The sequence below is a fragment of the Pteronotus mesoamericanus genome, unplaced genomic scaffold (genome assembly GCF_021234165.1).
Source record: "Pteronotus mesoamericanus isolate MK-2021 breed Mesoamerican mustached bat unplaced genomic scaffold, CSHL_Meso_final contig_105, whole genome shotgun sequence".
NCBI lineage: Eukaryota > Metazoa > Chordata > Mammalia > Chiroptera > Mormoopidae > Pteronotus > Pteronotus mesoamericanus.
In genome coordinates, this window is record NW_026555006.1 from 8,335,923 (window position 1) to 8,358,185 (window position 22,263).

Genomic DNA, 22,263 nt, shown 5'->3' on the forward strand with positions numbered 1-22,263 from the left:
ATATTTTTGCTAATGCAGAAAATGCTTTCTTTAATGAATTGCCAGTTTTCTAAGGTTAAATATGTTGTCGATAGCATTTTCATTTTTTAGAAGATTTTTCTATTTATCCTGAGAGACTACAGAGATAATAAAAATCTAAATATAATTGAATAGAAATGTATTCAAATAATTATGGGATGAAAAATGGACACGTCGAAGCCTGCTGCACGTGTTTAAGATGAGTGATGGGAAGGGAGGCATTTTGGCCTTGAGAAGGTAGGCTTGCCATGTTCCACAGCAGTGGAAGCTAGAGAATCCAGGTGTACGGTACACAGAAATCGTTCTCTTACAAGCAGCAGCCTTTCTCCTATCATCCCTTTCCCTCTTTCAACCTGCCTCCTTTGTTCTTTCCTCCATATCTCTTTTTTAATAGCATCTCTCTTTTCTTCTCTTTTTCCCTTTCTCTTTTCCCTCCCCCACTTTCTTTCTTTATCTCAACTCCACAGCCCATGCTTGTAACCACTGTGTACCAGTGCCTAGTTTTCCCTCTCCAAGTAGATCCCCGACTCCTTGCACTGTGTTTGGCGACCCTGGTAGGAAAAGAGGCTAAGCACTTAGCTTCAGGGTCCAGTTCAACTGTTACCTCCCCAGCAAGGCACTATAACTCCTCTTAATATTGTGCCTCCTGAGGATGCCACAGCTGATGGTAAAGTGAAAGGAACACCTGATCTGGATTGAGATGATTTGGAACTGAGTCCTGACTCTGCCTAATATAAGCTGTGTGACCTTGAGCAAGTTACAATCTCTCTGAACTTCAGGTTGATCATTCATAAAAAAGGATCATAGTTTTCACTTTGCCTAATACTCCAAGGATGTTTTAAGATCAAAGTCAATGAGGTGACATGTAAGAAGCATTTATAAAGTATAACATACCACACAAGTGTTTACTATTAATTTAAGAGGTCAGGTCGAAGTCCAAGTTGGAAGACACAAAGAAATGGGCAGTTCAGATACAGACAGAAATGCGGCAGATACTGTGGCTATCTTAAGTGAGTGCCTCCCCATCCTTTCCTGTCCGATGTGTGAAGCTTAGTCAATCATTCTTTCATGAATTCATAAATTCCTTGACTCATCACATGTTCAGTGAATATCAGGTCACTCAACATCAGGTGCTAGATCCTGAAAGTATTAAAATGAGTAAGATATAATCCAATCTCTTCCTCTAACAACCTCATCTTTTATTGCGGAGGCAGATAGGTAAATTGAAAATTGTTATAAAACATCTATCTTATATGGTTATATATGAGCTTTCTAGTAGTCACTCCAGAAAAGTCTGTTTTACTCATTACCAAACATCTTTGCTGTGCTCACATTTGCAATCTATATTTCTTATTTTGTTTTAACATGTTACAGCTTATTGATTATTTTATCTGGCACTTTTATCAAATTAGTTTTAGGAAGTTTTATTCTTCTCATTTTCAGTTTTTATTCAATTTCTTCAATGTTTCTCAAGGGTATTTGTGTTTGGAGAATTTCAATTTTGTCTCAAAACAATAATATGCCTAACACTTATATTACGGTTACTACATGCCCAGTACTATTTCCAGACTAAATGCATTTACTTTATTAGCAGTCTGTTTGATCTCTCCACACACATCTCCCTAGTATTTTGCTAGTTTCAGAATTCTTACAGTTCTTAACAATTTCAAACTTTCGATTAAAAATACAAATTTGTAGGACTGCATAAAACTATATATATGTAATTAAATCTTCAGGAACATGTATAATCCTTATGAAGAGTTCCTTGCCTTATATTGCATTACACAAAAGTGACCATTCATTGCTACATGTTGTAGAGATGCTGAGCTCATCTTAGAAAAGATTGCAGAAAATACACCAGAAAAACAGGTGTTTTTTTCAAATGGTGCCCCGCTAAGTATCAATACTTATAAACTGGTGTGGATTTCCTGCGACCACTGGCTGGAGTGTTCATATAAAAACCCACCTATCTGTCACTAACTAGAGAAACCCGCCTGGCTCCTGGAGGCACTCCAGAGGTGGGGAGGGGCAAGCAGAAGGTGTGACAGGTGAAATACTGTCAAGGAGCTAACACAACTCAAGTAAGAAGGAGAAGGAGTGAGAGTTTCGGGACATTGTGTTAGTTTCCTCAGGCTACCATAGTAAAATATCACAGACTGGGAAGCTTAAACAACAGAAATTTATTTTTCACAGTTCTGGAGGGTAGAAGTTCATGATCAGGTGTCAGCAGGTTTGGTTTCCCATGAGGCCTCTCTTTGGTCAGGCAGTTGGCCGTCTTCTTTCTGTCCCCACAGGATCTTTTCTTTGTGCACACACATCCCTGATGCCTCTGAGTCCAAATTTCCTCTTATTCTAAGGACACTAGTCAGATTGGATTATGACCCTCTCATATGACCTCATTTAACCTTGATTACATCTGTAAAAGTCCCATTTCCAAAAGCAGTCACATTGGGAGTTCGGGCTTCAACATACAAGTCTGGGAGGACACAATGCAGCCCATCACAAACACCTTCAAAACTTGGCTCCAATATCACCTGCTCTGGAAAGCCCTGCTGGATATTCCCAGGTGAAGCTAATTGCAGAGATTCCTATGTGACACCGTGTAGTCTTCTTTATGCCACATGCTACACTGTGTTATCATTTATCTCTTCTCCAGGCTATATTCATCCCCTATGTTGATTTTTAGACTGAGGACTTTCTCTTCTTTATATCCTCATCGCCCAGCAGTGGGTGGGACCTGTGGGTACAGCAGGATTTTAAACTGACTGATCAGTGATGTAAGGGTGGAATGTGTCAGGGTTTCTCAAAAGCAGCAGCATCAAGCCAAGTGAACAGAATGCTGGCAGGCTACCAAGTTAGAAGAAAGATTTGACCAGGTTTAAGTCCAGATCAAGAATCCCGGCATACAGATATGAGGTGCAGGACTCGGGGTTAATGGCCAGGAGCAGGGGTGCCAAGACACTGTGCAGTAGGGGGAAGAGGCTGAATGCAGGAACCAGGCAGTCTAGATTCAAATCCCAGTTTTGCCACTTACTGGGTATATGGCTATGCACAAGTCATTTAACTGCTCTGAATTACAGTTGTCTTAGGAGTGAAACTGGATAATGTGAACTAATTAGTAACAGTCTGAGTTAAAGAAGAAATCCATGTAAAGAGCCCACTATCGGATGTTGTACATAGTGGGTGATGACAAATGATAGAACTTTCTACAACAAAGCAGTCTCAAATTTTTCACAGTGATGCCTTTGTAGTCAGGGCTTAGCTCTGCAGACACCTCAAGGTCCAAAAAACCCCTGAACTGATTTGGAAATATTTGACCTGCCAGAGGGAGGCCTTCTAGATCCACTGTTGCAACAAGAAATTATCATAGCATTGCTAATGTTGGAGTTTTCCTTTAAAACATTACATTAAGCCTCCTTGGAGTTCAAATGAAATGCATTCCCATGATAATATTCAGAGCTTAATGTTCATAACATTTCAGAATAAAAAAGTCATTTCTGTGTTTACTTTGTGCTTATTAAACAGAAAAAGAGATGAAAGGAGCAAATAGAGGAAAGACAACCACGATTATTTCCAATTTCTTGAGCTATCCCTTCCACCTGGATGCTTTGATAAGGGCTCAACAGAGAACAAAGTCAGGGGTTACATGAGGAGCCAAAATAAGAGGGAAAAAGTCACTTGGTTCTGTCATTCAGATGTTTCATTTGTAAGGTAACGAAGAGCCAAAGGACCAAATATCAGGGGAACTGACTTCAGATTTGAATTGTCTTCACTTTCACAGACCTGCAGAATCACAGAGTGGGGAATGACCTTGGAAGGTCATCTGGAACCTGTGTACATTTTAAAAGGCCTCATCTCTATTATTCTTATTTTTTTTGAGACTGATAGAAGAGGAAATTTTATAACCTGCCACAAGAGTCCCTTCTGGTGCTCAACAGCTCTCACCTCAGGAAAATGTCTCTTAGAGCCCAGCTAAGTGATTGTTTCTGTTGAGAAAAATGTCAATCACTTGTTTCACCCAGAGGGTAAACAACATGGAGTCTATTTATATAAAAGGGACCTACCTGTAACTTAACTAAGAGACAGTAAAAGCCACTCTGGCTTTGGAGTCCAATAGAGCTGGGTTCAAATCTCATTGTGGGTGGCTGCTAGCTGTATGACCTCGGGTTAATTGCTTACTTCACTTGCCTGAGCACCATTTTCCTCATTTGTAAAATGAAGCCCTGACCTCAAAGCATGCTGGGTACTCCATATAAGGAAGAATGATTTGTAATTACTGAATCATGACATTACGGTAGACTGTTTAAGTACAGAAATATCCATATATTTGGTAGTGTGCTATTTTAATTTTCTGAAAAATTATGAAATTCAAGTTATTAATATCTGGGGAGAAAGACCAATGGCTCAATTATTCAAATTATGTAAAAAGGCAACCTGATGCAGTCTACAAGTCTAGACAGCTCTGGGCCTGTGTGAATTGCAATAGCAACTACATTGTGGTCTTGCAAAGCTCCTATTGAAGGAATAATTATTATTGCACTTCAAAGAAGTTCTGAAAAAGCAGAATATGAATGTGACAGTATGAAATGAATACAGGTACGTCTGCCTCAGATTTACCAAATGTCTATGATGAATATGCAGAAGATGAAGACAAATCAAATGTTTTCTTTGGTAGGGTTGGGGGCGGGGTGGGAACTAGAGCCTTTTACCAACATAAAACCTGCTATCTTTGTTGGGATGGGCGTAGGAGGAGGTGTTGCTGAAACAAGAACACCTCATAACTCTCAAATAAGAAATAAAATTATTGAAAGATGAAATTCAGAGGAAAATATTCAGGGTTTGCTTCTAAGTTTCTCCTTGCCATCCTTCCAATCAGAAAATCACCAGAAAGAGCTATTTATAAAGCAGCAAGAAAAGTTTGCACAAAAATGTTTGCAATTCAATGATGCTACTGATGTACTTTATTTTTAAGTAGAATATTTTTATAAAGAGTCAATAATATTTTCATTTTCAATTTCCATAATTGACTAGATTTTCCTATCATGTGCTTTTTAGTTATATTTTGAATATTTATCTTATTGTATTTTTATTCATCAATAATTTATATTATAGTTATAATATCTTGTGTAAATATATATATATTTCCAATGTTTATGGCATATTTATATGTATTTGTATTTAAAGTACATTAAATTATTTAGTTTCTTTGAGCTTTTTATTTTATAACTTCTGTGCACTTCCAAAATAAAATATTGATAGTATGTAAAATAAATACCGAAATAACAGAATTGCCATCTTGCTGCAGCACTGGAATCACTAAAATGGAGTTAGCCAACTTGAAATTGTTATGACGTTGGGCAGGGAAACGTACCAGAACCCAAAGGAGGAGTCATCAGCCCAAACAAGCCAAAACAAAGGTGTCTAGCTTTTCTCTTGCTCAAGGCTGGTATCTTCTCTGCTTGATGTCAGCAGGAGAAAAGGCCTCTGAGAGCCCAGAAGCAACTGTTAGCATCAGGAGAGATGTCATACATATTGATCAGGGAAGTGGGGCAGAGTGATGTCGGGTACAACAAATATTCCACTGTGGGCTTCTAAGGGAACAGCCTGCAGGGGGTCTATGGGATTGAGGGAGGCCAGGCGCCTGTTACGCCTAAATCACAGACTTGCTGTAAGAATTAGAGATTAGGTTATCTCTGAAGGACTCCACTTTTCACATAAGGGATTACTATAAGGGGTGATTTTATGCAGTGCTGGGTAGCTGAGGAACTTGGGGCAAATGATTTAACCTTGTGATTCAGTCTCCTCATCTGTAAAATGGCATTAACAATAGTACACATTTGATTAATATAAAGGTAGTGAATTACATTGATTAATACATGTAAAGGGTTCAGCATAATCCCTAGTACATGTTAAGAACTCGGGCTGATATATACCCCTAAAGCAAAGTGATTATTAGTGTTATCATTTTAAAATTAAGAACTCAGCACATCCCAAGTGAGAAAGTGGTAAAATGAAAGTTTCAAAAATTACAGGATCTAACTTGCATTTCAAATACAAAAATTTATAACCACAATATAAAATATCTATTGCAAATGCTAATTTATAAAACTATAATAAAAATGTAATGTTATTCTAGTATAAATTATTAGTGGATAAGTTATGAAAAATAATTATTTCAGAAAACAGAGAAGTAGATCTTCTCTTTAATGGTGTTTGTGAGAAACTTGGTGTGAGTTTAGCATGAGTGACTTCCAGTTTAACATGGGATTAACCACAGCAGATGGGAGATTTCAAGGTACCATGAGCCTGGAAGCAGAAGAAAAAGTAGTAGGTCCTTAGTAGAATGGATGTAGTTAAGTATGCAGGTTGGGATGGGTGGGAAGCTTGGGTGCCAATGGATAAATTCACCAATTTGTCCAGGGAGTTCAGAAACTTGAAAGAGAAATAGGAAGATGGAGGTGGAGCTGAAACCCTGAGGAGGAGAATTGTATGAGGGTAGTAAGGGGAAGGGAAACTAAATTCTCAGGTCCAGTAAGAGGAAGTCAAAAGTTAATGACTGAAATTGACAAATTAAAAATAGTAATACAAGTGTGCTGTTAGGAAATATGGAATTAGCCCTGGCTGGTGTGGCTCAGTGGATTGAGCACAGACCTGTGAACAAAATGGTCATGGGTTCGATACCCAGTCAGGGCACATGCCTGGGTTGTGGGCCGGGTCCCCAGTAGGGGGTGCTCGAGAGGCAACCACACATTGATGTTTCTCTCCCTCTCTCCCTCCCTTCCCCTCTGTCTAAAAAAAAAAAAAAAAAAAAAACCCATGGAATTAAATAACAACTAAGATGATGAGACTCCCAGAGTGGTGGGCATATGGAAAGTAGGGGATTGCTGTTTTTCAATAGGAATTGTAGTAGTAGTTGATTTAAATGCACTGCAATTTTTAAAAATTTAAAGCAAATAGAATATACTCTACTAAATGTAGTTATTATTATGCTCTATTAAATAAGAGCAAAGATATCACCCAAATGGGGAAGGTTAGTAAGGGGATTTTCCTAAAGCAAACAGCAGTTATTTGGTAAATGTGCCTGTTATAGCCTGTTACCTATATGTTTCCCAGTTAAAAATATTGTCCCCTAAACCAGGCTCAAATGTACATACCAAGCATGGCAAGAACTCCCAGTTAGCTCTCTGTCACTGCAGTTGCGGCTGTAACAGAGGAACAAGACTTGGAACTGCTGAATCCTTGTCCTCTAGTACTGACTGGCTTATGAGGAGAGGACCAGCCTAGGGTGGGCAGCGGGGAGAGGGTTGGAGAAGTGACACTTCTAATACAGGGGCTGTCAAACTTGAGCCTGCATCAGAACCACCTGAAGAGCTGGTGAAAGCAGGTGGGGTGCTGGACTCCACCCCCAGAGTCTCTGATTCAGTGGGTCTGGGAGGCGTCTGAGAATTTGCATTTCTAACCACTTAACAGGTGCTGCTGATGCTGTTGGCCCTGGGACCACACTTTGAGAATCAGTGGGCCAATATGTGGTGGACGCGTGAGCACCAAGCGCAGCCTACAGAGGAAGGGCTAAGGGAAGAAACCTGTTCCTGAAAAGATGTTTGAATAGCTTTGTGCTATAGGGGGAGGGGCAAAGCGAGGAATCTAGGTGCCCTATATATTTTCGAAGGCTGGCATTGTGATGTCTTTTAATAATCTTCCTGGCTCAGCCCAACTCTCTCTACTTTGAAGAAATGTCTGGTTCTCACAATTCTAATAATATGGGCCCAGAATAGAGCCCACCAATGCAAGGCTGAAAAATAGATTCAATTATCCTTCTCCACTATTGAACCTAAGCTATGCCATTAGAGGCAGGGCAAGAGGCTGAGCAAAATACACACATTTTACCAGGTATCTAAGAAAAAAGAAAATAGGTACCAAAAAAAGAAAAAAACCCCAACTTAACCTGAAAGAGACTCAACAAGGAGATGCTTTAAAAAAAAAAAAAGATTAGGTGGAGTCACATTTGTCACTATATTTAATCAACATATGAATTGGTTTTATCAGCTGGAGCTTCCTGTTTCACAAGCATCTATTGAGATCAGAATTGCAAATACAAACTGAAAGGCTTGTCCTGGGTGGGGCCTCCGGGGGTTAATTTAGGCCCTTAGTGCTTAAGGGCCAGGAGGATGGTGAAGGGTGGTCAGCTCCAGATCGAGCTCTTGGAGGGAGAGAGCTAGCATTTGATTGGCAGGCTCCTGGGTCAGCAGGGTGTGACCTTGAATAAGTTAACATCTCTGAGCCTCTGCTATCTCATCTGCACAGTGAAGATAATAGTGGTCCATACTTTACGGTGTTATTGTAAGATTTAGCATGGTATCTAGCAAATGGTGTGCTAAAAGTATGTGAACTCTAATAATAGATAAAAACAAGCTCTTTGAAGTCAGATTAGGGTTCATATCTAGGCTGTCACTTAGTAGCAATTCCCTTGGGCTAGTTATTGAGCCTTTTTAAGGTATAAGTAATTGAGTTAAAATAGGGATAATAATATATAATCTTTTTAGGATTACTCTAAGGATTAAATGAAAGCAACTATGACAGCATGCATGGCCCTCGGCAATATTAAGCACTCAATTAATGAAATTATCACTACATAAATGAAATCTAACTCTTATGAATATTAGTTTTCCTCATCTGTAAAAATAGAACAAATATCTCCTCCAGCCTCTTTCAGGTTTGGTTTGAGCCTGAAATAAGATAATGTGTATGAAAGAAACTTCTATGTATTCATTCACTCATTAAATATTTATTGGGTATCTCTTGTGTGCCCTGACTATCCTAAGTGCCAGCAATATACTTGTAAACAAAAAAATGGATAAACTTCCTGCCCTCTTAGAGCTTATATTTTTACCACTAGAGTAGACGAAGAGGAGATGGGTAAACAAATAAAGAAAGTCAGGTAATGGAAATGCTTTGGAGAAGAGTAAAGTGAGGTAAGAAGGATAGGACTGAGGGAGAGCAGTAATGCTATTTTACAAAAGGTGTCCATGGAAGAAATAGCCCCAATATGGCATTTTGGCAGACCTGAGGGATACGAGGGGGACAGTCCAGGTGGAGGGACAATCAGTGTAATATCCCTGGGATGAGAGCATGTTGGGTATGTTCAAGGAGCTGCAAAGAGCCCCATTTGGCTGGGGACAGCTGAAGAAGGTGGGGTGAGTGTGTCATGGATCCCATGGAAATTTATAGGCAATGTATTAGAGACTCAATTTTTTCCCCCTAAATTCATATGTCAAAGCCCGGCCCCCTGTGTGATGGTATTAGGAGACAGGGCCTTTCTGGGGGTAACTAAGGTTTTTATTTTTTTGGAGGTAATGAAGATTAAATGAAAGTCTTAAACCAATAAAATCAGTTCCACCCCCACTCCTCTTCTTGAACAGAGAGGAAGGTCATGTGGGAACAAAGGGAGAGGGCAGCTGTCTGCAAGTCAGGAAGAGAATTCTCATCAAAAACTGAATTTGCTGGCACCTTGAGCTTGGATCTTCTAACCAATAGAACTGTGAGAAAATAAATGTCTGTGTTGAAGCCACCCAGTCTGTGGTTTTTTCTTTCGGGAGCCTGAGCAGACTAACATGCCCCATTAGGAATTTGAGATGGGCAGTCATCAAAAGGCTTTAGGCAAGGACAGGGCATTTGAAAGGGCGCTTTAACTTTTGCATGTAAAACATGGGGGCAGGGTTGAAAGATAGGAAATTAGTTAGGAGGTTACTACAATAATCCAGGAAACTGAGGGCAGCTGCTCAGACCAGAACACTAGCTATGGAGAGGGTGGTGAGAAGTGGCTGAATTCTGAACAGAGTCTGAAGGTAGAGCCAGCAAAAAAATGCTAGTGGAGGGGATATGGGGTATGAAAGAAAGAGAGGGGTTGAAGGGGAATCCAGGGTTTTGGGCTGAGTAACTGCAGACTGGAGTTGCCATTCGCTACGATGGGGAAGGTTGTGGAAGCAGTAGCTGGGGTGGATCACCAGAGCTTAGGTCTAGATCTTTGAAGTTGAGTTAGATAGCAGATGTCTAATGAAGATGTTTGAGGATACAGATGGAGTGAGGAGCCCTGAGTTCAGGAAAGTGGTAGGGTTGGAGATAAAAATGTGGAAATCATTAGCATATAGATGGCATTTAAAGCCGTGACACAGCATGATAAAATTTCTAAATACTAAAATGTGAAATATTTATAAGGATGTGCACAAATCAATTAGGGTCTTTGGTACTCAGTTTCTTTATAGTAATCCCACTTGCAGTTTTTCCTCTCTTTGCACTTTACTAATCATCTATCATGCCATTTTAAAATTGAGAAGACACCTAACTGTCAATACTTTGCAAATACAGTCATTTACTCTTTCCATAACATATTACAGGGACGTCTCACTTGCCAAATCTATTGTTAGGTTTGCTTATCACCTATTCTACACTTACCTACGTGTTGAGTACTGTGCTAGCAATGGGGAAACAATGGGAAAAAAGACATTCCCAGCTTCAGGGAGTCATGAATTTTCAGCAGAGTGTGATAAGCGTGATGACAGAGGCATGCATGGGGAATCATGGGGAAACTGCCTAAATCACCTTGTTTTAGCCAGCAAAGGAGGTGCCGTCTGGTATGAGTTGTAGCCAAAGGGTTATTGTATGCAGGGTGTGCGCAGGGCTGGGCAACATCTCAGGCCCAGCCTGAGCAGCAGCACAGAACTCCAAGGACAGCTTGGTGTGTGTCAGAACCACAGGCAGGACAGGGGGCTGGGGGTAACATGAAATGCAGGGAGTGATAAAGATATGATGCTGGGCCCTGGCCAGGTGGCTCAGTTGGTTGGAACATTGTCCTGCACACCAAAGGGTGTGGGTTCAATACCAGGTCAGGGCACTTATGTAGGTTGCAGGTTTGATCCCCATTCAGGGCAAATACAGGAGGCAACTGACAGATGTTTCTCTCTCTTTCTCTCTTTCTCTTTATCTCTCTCTCCCTCCCACCCTCCTTCTCCTTCCTCTGTCTCTAAAATCAGTAAACATATCCTTGGGTGAGGACTTAAAAAAAATTTTTTTTTTAAAAAAAGATATGATGCTGACACTTAGAAAAAGGCCAGCGTATGCAGGTTTTCAAATTCCTTATGAAGGAGTAAGGGATTAACCTCTACCTTGGAGGGAGGAAGGATGCAAAGGGGCATCAAATGTTTTTAAGGGGAAATGTTTACTAATTAGTAATTGATGTGATGTCAGAGCCATTTTAAGGAAATAATTCCAGAGCAGAATATATCTGTATATAAAGTCACCTTTGTATATTACTGACAGAGGTAAAATTTTACAAGGAACCAATCTTCAACAATAGGAAAATGACTAAATAAATTACAGTGGATCTTTCCAATAACAGTCCACTTACTCAATGGAATATTACTCAGTCATTTAAAGTGATTGATATTAACAATACCTAGCACCTCAGGAAAATACGGTATGAGTGAAACAAACAAACCGGGCTTTTATGTAAAATATAACAGTCATATAAAATATATCTACATAAAGACAGGAAGAAATACACCCATGTGATTGTGGTTATTATTATTTTTTTTGTCTTTTCTCTAGTTTCTAAGCCATGGAATAAGTGTTGTTACTTTTTGTTAATAAAAACAATAAATCATGTGTGATAACTTTGTTAGAGTTAAGTAAGGAGATAAAAATCAGTGTTTCTATTATTTTGTTTTTATGACCAACACGTTTCCAGCAGCACTGGGTAAGGACAGTGAGACCAGGTGGCTGGGACCTGGTGAGAAAGCGCGTCCTCTGAAATGGCGAGCAAGCCTCCGCGCCTTTCCAGACCCTGGCGCACAAAGCATCCCGCTCTCCTTGCTATTTCTCAGTGGTGATCTAGTGCAAATGCTCTCCTCGGGAAAACTTGGCTTAGGTGGGGCCTCACCTCAGTCATCTGCATCACTGAAGGGTAGGGGCAACAGTTCAGGATTATCTCCCATTCCCTGAAGCACAGGGACTAAAGCTGCCGCTCACACTCCGGAGGAATCTGCCTAATCACGGGTGAGGAGACCAAAGCAGGTAGGGAAGGGATGCCTGGAAGGTGCTTGAGTTACAGGTAGGAGTTCAATATGTGGTAAAGGAAAGAAAGGACGTTCCAGGTTGAAGACAATAAATACGGGTGTGTGTGCACGTGCGCGCGCGCACCCCTGAGTGTGTGCGCGCGCCCCTGAGTGTGTGTGTGTTGAAAGGTGGATGGGAGAAAGGAGTCTAAGGGTGAGACTGGGAAGTTAGTCTGGGGCCAGATTATAAAGACTTTTAAAGTCTCCAGTCAGATACTTTCCCAATTCCATCAGGCAAAGGAGAGCCATCAACAAATTTTAAGCACAGGAGTGGCCTTTTCATATTTGTAATTTAGTAGGATGCCCAGAGGGCAGGGTTTAGGAGGGTTTGGAAGGAGTAAGGCTATAGGTAGAGTACTTACAAGCATCTTGAGAAAGACATCGTGACCTTGAACGAAGGCAATGGCAGTGGGGATTCACTCTTCCATCAAACAAATACCTTCTGAGCATCTGCTATGAGCACTGGGGATACATTACAAAAGAGAAAATAGACAAGGTTCCTGCCCTCTAGGAGCTTACAGTGTATCGTGTTGGAGAGGGAAGGACATGTCTAAGTATATTTCAGAGGCAGAATCAATAGATACTTCAGACACTCCCTTCAGGGCTGAAAGAGTGAACTCTATAAAATCCAGAAGAAATCACATTGGGTAAGCCATCCTCACCAAATCTACAACATTCTTTCCCTAATCGTAGCCAAAAAAATGTCCTCATAAATACATTGGAAAAGGCATGGGCTACACATTATTGAACCTAATTTGTGAGCCATCTGGGAGCATTACCTTTAAAAACAGAGCTAGTATCACTTGGTATGTGAAGTTTCAAGCTCCTGGTTTGAGCAGTTCCATAGAGGGCTACAGCAGGCAGTATACAGAAACAGGGAAAGAAGAGGGTAGAAGCCTTTGGATCAAAGATGAATGGAGGACTAAGTCACAAGAGTTGTAGGCTCAACTCTGTTTCATTTGCTCTGTGATTTAATACATGTTACCACCTCACTTGGAGACTCAGGTTCCTCATCTGTCAAAAAGGAAACTGAAGTAGCTGATCTCTGAGATTCCTAATAATCCGAGAATGTCCTGATTCCATTATTTTCCCCTTAGGATTTCTAAGTAAGTGGTATGTTTCCAGTTTCAAGTTTTTTATTAATATTTAAATGCATTATGCTAACTTATTTTTCCATAATTATTTATACTTTATCAAGTATTATCACATATGCTACCACTTGCTTTTCCCAGTCACCTCTGATTCCCATTTTTACAGGTGAGGAAATTGATGCCGCATGAGTGAGGAAGAAGGGAGACACAAGAAACTAAGTCTACATAGACAGGTGGCAAAGTGAACCTTATATCAGGTTTTTAGTTCCAAAGCTGTCCTTCTATCCACTTCAAAAAGCTTTCTGCACTAACCAGAGAGCTTAGTCCCCTGTCCTAATCAATCCATGTTTAGAATTTAACAACTGAAATAGGATAATAGGTAAGTTAAATGGGTTCAGCACCAAAGGCTCACTGAAAGAGAAGAATGACTACATTTTATTGAACCTAATTTGTGAGCCATCTGGGAGCATTACCTTCAATGGGACAAACAGAACTGGTGTCCCCAGCAAAGAGACACTGATACATAAAGACACCGGCAATAGAGGAACATTAGAGCCACATGTTAAACACAGAAAGGTGAAAAACCTAAGGGCAAACAAGCTCTAGAGGGTTTTTTTTATTTCCCCTGGTAATGTTCACAAGAAGAGACAGGCTTGGCTTAAACGAAGCTGGCTGTCAAGACAAAATTCCTATAGAAATTTCCTTTGGGAGAGTCACCTTACAGCAAACATCGATACTCCTAAAATGTTTGGTGCCCGGGTAGCTTCATCCTGGTAACTTGCATTCAAAATCACTCCTGGCATAAGTAAATTCTACAAACTCTTAATTTGAGTCTTAATTTTCTCTTTCCTAAAACATGATCATAAGAGTTTCCTCTAAGGTTGTTAATGGACACAATTAGCAAACTGAGGCTGGGGGGATGAAGGTGAGGTAGGTGGGGTGGGGTTAGTTATTTGCAGAAGAGCCAGTTGGCAGACTTTTCTGCTTTATCCAAGACTCTTATGCCTTTTCCCAACTTTGACCAAACATTCTAACAGTTGACTTTACTTCCTTCGTAATTCATACCACCCCGCATAACCTCTGTGTCAGGCACATTTGTCTCTGATCTGTTCAGAATGGATCTCTAAAAGTCTGGCTATTTGTATTTACATCTTCTCCTCTGCCCTCTCATTATCTATCATCCCTCTTTTTCTCCTTCCTGCTTTCCAAGAAATCTTTAGTAAGGACCTAATTTCTTGATCGTAGGTTCTGATGCTTAGGGGAATAACGAATGGACAGATCACAGGTTCCATCCAGGCAGGTCTAGGTTCAATTCTTCATTCAAAAATTACCAGCTGTAAGACTTTGAACCAACTCCTTCACCTCTCTGATCCTCTTTTTCATTACTGATGAATGTGGATAAAAATAGCTTCCTTTCATATCTAGGATGAGATTTATCATTATTAGCATATGGGGGTGCTTAGTGATTCTTTTAAAATTCTTAAAGCTAAATACTAGAAATAAAGATGCAGAAGAAAACAACATCAACAAATCCCCCCCCCCCCAAAACAAAACAAAACAAAACAGAAAAAGACAAAAAACATGGTCCTGGAACATAAAGAGTTCTTTATGTTCTCATAAGAGAAAAATGTAGATAATTATATCATGCTAAGTGACTTAATAAAGAGCTTCCCTGTTTCCCAAAGGATGCAGACATGTCCACACAGAGGGGTTACTAGTCTTCTTTACTCATAGGAAGCTGATTCCTAACCTTTAGGTGCCTACACTGATGTAGTTTGTGCCAGGCAGTGGGGACCTTAGTTGACCAGATGCCTTAGTCGACCTCATTGTGCTTTCTGGTGCCACTCCGAAATAACCAGATTCCCTTCCACAGAAATCCCCTCTATTTCAATTCTTTGCTCAGCCTTCCTGGTCTGAGCTTATTATATATCCACTCCCTCCCTCAAGGTCCGATCTTCCCTTATCAATTCTAGGTGTCTCTTGGTTCAAAATCATTTTTTCCCTAACACTAAAAATAAGAATCCTCATGTTACAACTCCATCCGTTGCCTGGAGATAACATTCAGCTCTTCACACACAGGCAGGCCTCCTCCAGCTGTGCCAATTTAATCCTGTTCTGTTGCTTCATTCATTTTGAATAGAATACCTTTGGCAGGTGAGGTGTTATGAACATCAACGTGTTAAATCTTCAGTAAAGTAATTCTACTGGGCATTTTTCCTCATTTCATTTCATCCAGGATGCTGTCATCATGTGTACTGATATCTCTAGACTTTCCCCTTGAGTTCCTTAGCAATTCATTAATACATGCACCCATCCAACAATTTTTTTTGAGGACCTATCATGTGCCAGACATTGTGCAATAGCACTCATTTGATCCTTGTGAGATAGGCAGTGTGTGTATGTGTGTGTACACATGTATGTGTGTACTCATGCATGGCAGGGGACAGAGGGTGAACCACCTATTTCTTCAACTTTGGCTGTTATTTAATGATAAATATATGTAGGACAGCAGGGTGAGCCTTGGCCACAAAAGTGAATTTCAGCTGTCACCTATATCCTCCATGTGTTCATCTAGGAGCCATACATCTGCCAATTACAGAGATTTTTCTAACCAGGTTTGTGAGCTCATAATTGGTTACCTATTCACGCTTAAGAATAGGATGTTTCTCGAGTCACCTCTTTTACTCACCTGCCTTTGCTGGAGAGGACAGCGGCTCGTTTCTTTGAGTGGACATCTACATTATCCATTCATAACAGTTTCATTTGTATAGACTTAATTTCATCACTTGGTTGTGTCAGTTTTTAAAAGTCTCTTCATTATGGCTTTTAGTTCCTTTTTGTAGTCAGCTCTATAATAGGATGTTCTACTTTCTGTATTGGCTTTTTTGTTAGTTTTAAATTCTGGTTCATATAAGATAATTTTTAGTCATCCTATCATATTTTGGTGTTTTGCCCTTTTTTGGTCAGCTCTGTACAATTTTTATAAGAATTTGATTTATAAGACACATATATATGCATGCATGCACGTACACACAGCAATTTTTAAAGGAACAAATATTCACTGAATTTCGTCAACCTAAATCTTCTGCAAAAAACAATTTAGGCAAAAAGTTATTATGGCTGACCCTGAATAGTGTAAGAATTAGGTCATTACTGGTTCAAGATACTTCTTTTTATTAAAAAATAAAAGTGCACTAATTTGTTCCTCTGTTATGAGTTCTAAAGTCCAACACCTGATCATCATTGGCTTTTACCTACCCCAGTAGGAGCTAATCTGAGAGTGATGAGGAGTAGCCCCGAACCCACAAGCATGAGCTGAGACTCCCTGAGAACTAACAGGAACCTCGGTTTTCCCAGCTTCCCAGCTTGCTGATGTGGAGGACCCATGGAACCAGGGTTTTCTCTCAAGGCGCTGAACACACACAACTAGATAAGGAGCTGGAGAAGCTGGGGGAGGGTCTGGGCCAAGGGGAGCTGCTGCAGGCCCAGATGCAGCTTCAAGCTGAGGAAGTGAGTCAGCAGATCGGTGGCAATATATGAGCTACAAAGTGGCTGCTGCTTCCCTTCCATTTTCCAAATATCCCAAGAATCTCCCTGCGGCCCACCCTAACTAGAAACATACAAGAAACTGAATTATGAGCCCGGACCAGGTGGCTCAGTTGGCTGGAGCATTGTCCCATACACCAAAAGATGTGGGTTCGATTCCCAGTCAGGGTGTGTACTGGAAACCACAAATTGATGTTTCTCTCTCTCTCTCTCCACCCACCCCCTATCCCCTCTCTCTCTCCACTTCCCGCTTCTCTCTCTCTCCCCTTCCCCTCTCTCTGAAATCAATAAACATATTTCCAGGTGAGGATTAAAAAACAACAACAACAAAACTGAATAATATAATTCAACCTAACCAAATGCGCACATTACCAAGCCGCCATACCTCCTGGGAAGGAATATTGTATCTGGGGAACAGTTGATTTAGATGCTCACCAGAGGCCCAGCAGAAACTCAGAGGACCCAGGAGGTCTTACCACTGTTCAACACCTAGGTCACCCTAAGCCAGAGAGGGCTCCCTGTGTACCCATGGCGTTCATCCCCTTTGTCCCTAGGGATTTTCATTTTCTAAGACCAACCAAAGAATGAGAAAGTTTTCCCAGCTTCTCCTTTCCTTGTTGCCAAAGATCAACACATCTGCCTTTTGTGTTTTAAGGCTTTATAATAGCTTGTATTATTATTATAAGCAACGATTATAGCTAACATTTTTCACTGAGGATATATGACATGTCAGACCCTTTCATATGTACTCCCTCATTAAATTCTTACAATAGTTTTGTATGGAAAGTATTATTGCTCCTTGATTTTTACTGATGTGAAAATTGAAGCTTAAAGAGAATGATTTGCTCAATGTCAGGCAGCTGTAATGTGTCAGAGAAGAGATTCAAATCCAAGACATGGAGCTTTGAAAAGCAACGCCACCACCAAAAATAACAGATAAGGGGAAATACCACGTGGTTAAGAACCCCCTCAAAGTTTTTGCAGTTGAGCTCCCTGGTATCTAGAATCTCCTACTTCCTTCCAAGTTGAAGCATACGTGGTTCTATCAGAAGAAAGAAGAAAAGTAGAAGGGTAAACAGAAAATCTGAGAAAATAAAAGTAAATGAGGAAGCATACGCAAGGCACTCAAGGGATGAATTCAAGAAGGGGAAGAAGGGAGGAAGAGCAGCAGGAAAAATTTTCCTGTCCTATTACCCAGATGGGAAGGCATAATGATGTCTCACCTATGATTCTGTAAATGAATACAAATGAATATGTAGGCAGACACATCCTATTCACACAATAAGTAAATAGCCAGCAGCTCAGTAAAGCCAATTGAAGAGTTTCAAGCAATTTTAAAAGGTAAGTGGGGTGAAAAAACTAAAACAAAACAAAACAAAACACACAACCAAACACCAAAGGATGGGAATAGTGGTTTTAGGCAATTATTCAGAATTGAGTCTCTGGGGATGCTTTCTGGGCATTCTCAGGACAGGTCAGACCCTAGGCCACTTTGGGGTTGGCTAATGAGAACAGGCAGGCAATCCTTCAAGTCTATTTCCAGGAGACAGCAGTGGAACAGAGGCCTTTGAAAATCACTGAGCGCACGCTGCTGTGCAAAATGCTGGCTGCTGGAAGAACGGAACAAGCCAAGTGTGCAGCTCTCAGACCGGCATCCTCACTGTGCGCTTGGGCAGCTGTGGTTCAGTGCCGCTGTGAGCAGCTGCTTTGTGGAATGTCCTGCCTCAAACCCCTTGTCATCTGGCACAAGGCTTCTCATCCTCTGAGGTCCAGCTCAATAGCCCCCTGCCTCTCAGCCCAGGGCTTTTGTGTTACTCTATGATTGTTAATTGTTTACCAGTCTGAGCTCCTTGAACAAAGGGATTGTATCCTGCATTTTTTTTAATGGTTTCTATTAATGACATTACAAATGCCTTGGGAAGATTCTCCAGCTTAAAGTCACTGCTCTGCTCCCCTCTTCTAAGTGCATGTCACCCACCCTGGATACTGAAAAGCCTGGAATCCCTTCCAAGGCCTCTCTAAGTTTTCTCTTCTGTGTCCCCACTGACTCTGTCTCAGTTTTTTTTTACTTCATCATCATCTTTTTCTAGGAATAAATGAATAATCTTCCAACATCTCTACCATCTTCAATGCATGATTTGTTTCCACTTCAAAGGGACAGGATTTTTTCAAATTGGAGAAGTGGTCACTCCTTAGGACTGGTCTCAGAGGCAAACACTTAGGATTCCAATTCTCTCCAAAGCTCTGCTTCACATTCTTTAATTTTTTTCTAAACTGTGAGAAATGTCTCCCAAACGCAGTCCTCAGGGCAACATTTGTTGATTTGTCTTTGGTGTGTTTTCACTCTTCCTAACTGAGCAAGCCAGGAGAACACTGCAGAGCCCATTAACCCTGTCCCAGGTGGGAACAAAGGCCATGGAGCAGCCTCAATGTTTAAAAACCAAGACTCTGAAAACAGGAAATGCCAATGTGTCACATGGCTACCATACACCTGTCTCATATTTCCATCCTCCAAAGCTCTTCTGGACACATTGATCTTAACAATCACAGAAGATACATACGATAATTCCACTTTGTAAATAATACAACAGACACTTGGAGCACTGTGGTGGCTGGTGGAGGGTCTCACGGCTGCTGAGTGGCAGAGTTCAGAATAAAATCTTTAATTCCTCCATCTAACTAAGGCACACACCTGAGAAAGCTTTTACTGCATTACTCTGGGTGCTTACCGATTTTAAACTTTTAAATCATCATGTACCTATATATTTTCAACCTCTGTCTATAGGCAGAATGCATTAGAGAGATTTATTAGACAAGCAATCTAGAAAAGATGACTGTTTTCAGAAGCTACTGCTCTCCAGTCCTCCTTAGGTAGGAAACCTTAATTTGTCTTCCCAAATTCACTTCACCTAGAGAACAGCTTTGTGGATGCAAAAGCAATAATAAAAGACCAAACTCAGTCCCATTGCAAACAGTCTGCCTCTATCTTCATTGGGGTAAATTACCGGCTTCCCCTAGGTCTGGCAGTTACTTACATGCCTGGTGAGCTCCTCTGAATAACCTGGCCAACCTACAGGGGAGGGTGTTCCCCCCACCCCGACCCCCATTTCTCATTTAACTCTACTCATTAGAGGAGGCTGGGGCACAAGCCAGGTTAACATGTCAATAAGTCACCAAGGAAGTGCAAAAATTGACAGCTGAGGAATCCCAGCTCCCAACCTTCTTCTATACAGAAACCCTCAGAAAATGGGTCTCTCAGCCTCCTCTCCAGGTCACTTAAATAGGTAGTGACATTTGAGTCCCTCAGAGTAATTAATTTCCTCTGTCTCCAATAGCTCCTCATATTTTTAATGAATTTTTACAAGTCTAAGATCCTCCAGCCTCCCAGCTCCCTCTCCAACTCCACTGTTCCCCAAGGTCCCATAACAAATAGCTACCACTCGTATTTGCCTTGCAAACTCACATAAACTGGAAATGATAAATACATTAGCTGGGCTTTTTAACGGACTATTGTTTAATTTTCTATGCTTGTCTGGCTGGGGAAGAGATAAATATTACCTTGTGGAGAATAAGATTTCTCCTTCCTTTAAGGGGGGTTGGGGGTCATCTGCAGCAGGGAAACACACTCTGTTCACCCTAATGGGCAGTGCTGCTAATTAGAAGTGTTGGAAGGGACATCCATCCCCCAGTCTGTGACTCGTTCAGCATTATCCCTGGTAAGCAAGGAATAGATACTGGAATGAATGCTTCTAATTTCTCAAAAGAATAGGCGTTTTCAATTGTACCTTCCTGGCTCCCCATATAAAGCAAATAATTCAGTGTTGCCGTTATTTAAAAGTTGAAGACTTCAAAATAATAGCACCTGCTTCTTAAGCGCATAAATCTCCAAGTCTGTTTCCTATGTAAACATTTATCTTACATATGGTTTGACTTCAGTTCCCACAATGAGGATGGTTCCTTCTAGTAAACATATTGAAACAGGGGCATTTGAAGAAAGAGTGCTAACATAGTTGTGTTTAAAAATCAAACCAATCTGAGACAATCTAATAGGTGAGGTTAAAATCCAGGCAGGAAAATGTAAGTCTTTGAATGACATTTACCAGGTTCTTAAAGAGAAGAAAGAGAATCAATATTCTCTTTCTTTAACCGCAAACACTTAATAGGGCAGAGAATAGGCACCCTAAGCCCCAGCTCCCAAAGGCTCTATGATGCTCCCCCCAGGGTGTTTTAGGGAGGAACACAAAGCATGAAAGCCATAACTTCAAGAGGACCCAGAGACATTTGAGAGTAAATTTCTCAGAGAGAAATATTTGCCTCACACCAGCAAGACAGCCGGCTTTACCTTTGAGTTGTACAAAAGAGCACGTCAATCATGAAGACTTGGGGCCAAGATTTACCACCATGTCTTGCAGAACGCTGAAAAACAAACAAAAGAAGTATTAAACAAAAAGTAAATATTAATGATATAATGGTTTTATTTTTCTTCTGTCTCTTTCATTCAAGAAACATTTACTAAGTTTCTACCATATACTAGGTCCTGGAAACACAGAGATGGATGGAACAAAAACACAAACACCCAAAAAAAAAAAAAAAAAAAATCAACAAATGCAGCCCCATTGTAAGTAATGAGCAAGAAATGGTGCAGAATGCCTCTTAAGTAAGAGGGAGTCAGGATATGTGTATATGTGTGTCTATGGGTGCTTCTTCCTGAGATGTTATGTGTGTGTGCACTCTCACACAGAGAAGCATGTAAGAATTTTGAAAGAACTTCCCCATATTTTAAATTCTCTAACTCTCTTAAAGGATTGACCCCTTGCCTTGAGATCCGTAAAGAAGAGGGAGCTGGAAAAAATGGCCAGAGCCATAAAAGTGGTCATATTTCTAACCTGTAAGTCACCTTCAGGATTCCTTCTCGAAGAAGAAATCACAAATTTCAGGCCAATATTTATGCACAGAGATAGACATTATTTCTATATAATTTGTAAGGGTAAAACAACCAATATAAGGATGATAAAGTGAATGTTAGTATTTCTACATAGAATAATCTTATGCATATATAAAAATAATTACAATTTTTTTCAGAATATGGGAAAATATATAATACAACATTGTTTGTAAAGTTTGAGCTCATCCATGTAAAAGTTGGTCTTAAAAATATGCTAATGGCTAATTAGTGGTTATCTCTTTTAGTATGATTCTGGCTTGCTCTCATTTCTTTATGTTTTGCAAATTTTGTACAAAGATCATGCATTATTTTTCTAGACAGAAGACAAACATACAAAGAGAAGTTTCAACTGCAACATTATCATTTCTATCCTACTTCCCCCATTTCATTGGGGGTTCCATGTTCCATGCGCCCCCAGCAATAACTCCACTCTGAAGGTAACACCACATTGAAATTATCCATTTCCATCTCTGCCTCCCTCTAATTTTGAGCTTCACTGAGGAAATTATCACTCCTTATTTAACCCTTGGTTCTGTGAACCTAGCCCAGAGAT

At 40.4% G+C, this 22,263-nt stretch overlaps 1 protein-coding gene across 1 annotated transcript in view; it reads right to left on the reverse strand.

Moving 5' to 3' along the window:
- DAB1 (DAB adaptor protein 1) overlaps nucleotides 1–21,147 on the reverse strand; it is a 566,428-nt gene extending 545,281 nt beyond the window's left edge. Inside the window, exon 1 of the mRNA XM_054573791.1 lies at nucleotides 21,108–21,147. The gene's annotated coding sequence lies outside the window, so the exon portion shown is untranslated. The remainder of the gene's footprint in view (nucleotides 1–21,107) is intronic.
- Nucleotides 21,148–22,263: the final 1,116 nt, after the last annotated feature.